At 41.9% G+C, this 1315-nt stretch overlaps 1 long non-coding RNA gene across 1 annotated transcript in view; it reads right to left on the reverse strand.

Moving 5' to 3' along the window:
• Window positions 1-299: 299 nt before the first annotated feature.
• Window positions 300-1315, reverse strand: part of LOC118477861 — a 2099-nt gene continuing 1083 nt past the window's right edge. The window contains exon 2 of the long non-coding RNA XR_004858659.1: window positions 300-661. This is a non-coding gene — a long non-coding RNA (uncharacterized LOC118477861). The remainder of the gene's footprint in view (window positions 662-1315) is intronic.

Below are 1315 nucleotides of genomic sequence, written 5' to 3' on the forward strand. Positions count from 1 at the left end.
CGATTGTATTCGTCGATTGGCACCTCTCCCATAGCATGCCCACAGACTCATAAGGCCACACAACACACAGAACTCACCCGTCAAGGCACGATCTCCCTGAATGTCCATGCGTAGCCTCATGCTGATGACACTTGTTTAATTATGTACAATGTGAATAGAGCTGAACAAGCCGTGGTGACTTCGACGAAATCGCCACAGCAGATGGAAACGTATGTGTTTACACTCCTTGATGACGTAATAACAACTCCAGTGTCAGAAACGCGAAGCAAAGGCAACTAGCAGATCATAAGAGCTGATGATTTTTTTCTTGACCCCTTCACACAAAAGAGCTCAGAATATGAAAGACGCTAACTTACTTACAGAAATAACGATTAATTTGTACAATGATAATAATAATAATAATACATCTCTCATGAACGAGAATAGTGGAAGCGGTAGTCGGCAATATCCTCTAAAGAATCTCTGGTAAGCCGACGTCCATGAAAAACAGCAGCCCACCACAACAACAACAGTCGCCGGAACTGGCAAATACTGCTTCCGGTTCTGTAATAATTCCTACTGCATGAACGATGGTCCAGACTCCGTGTAAAAGCACAAGTATTTTTCCAAAAACTTCTTTCCTGTCCACTTGCCTGGGAAGACGCAGAAAGAGGTCGTCCTCCTGTATCGAAAAAATAAAGTACGAGACGATTGGAAATGGTGCAGAAAGGTTAGAATCTAATCCAGGTCAGGTCTTCATTTCCTCGTTTCGTCTTTCATATTCAGGCAAACGTATGGACAAATGCAGGAAGGGTATTTATGTCTATGTATAATACATATATATAGATTGATATATTATTATAGAAGATCACCACACGAGAAATGAGCAGGAGGCTGAAGGGTACCACTGGTAGGTCCTACTTCCTTACTTCCCCTCCGTTGTTGCTGTCTGTCTGTCTGTCTGTCTTACTTTTTTCCCAGGACTCACTGACCAAACTGAGTCGATGTGCTTCTCTTCACTCAACAACAGCAGCAACAACAACAACAACAACAACACAACACAACAACAGCAAGAAAGTTTTGTGGGTATAAAGGGGGAAGAAGGGGAGGGTGTATCAACGTGTCCTAATTTATAATTCACAGACAATACAGCTGAGTACAGTTTAAAGAAAGTTAACAAAACTAGAACAGCAGTCACATCAATATATGGGGAAAATGTGTATACATTTGATGAAGCCAGATAAAATGTCGTTGACTCGAGCTCACGAGATTGAAGAGATTTCGAGACAAAGGAAAGGATTACTCTCTCTCTCTCTCTCTCTCTCTCTCTCTCTCT

Source organism: Aplysia californica, unplaced genomic scaffold, assembly GCF_000002075.1.
Source record: "Aplysia californica isolate F4 #8 unplaced genomic scaffold, AplCal3.0 scaffold00260, whole genome shotgun sequence".
Taxonomy (NCBI): Eukaryota; Metazoa; Mollusca; class Gastropoda; order Aplysiida; family Aplysiidae; genus Aplysia; species Aplysia californica.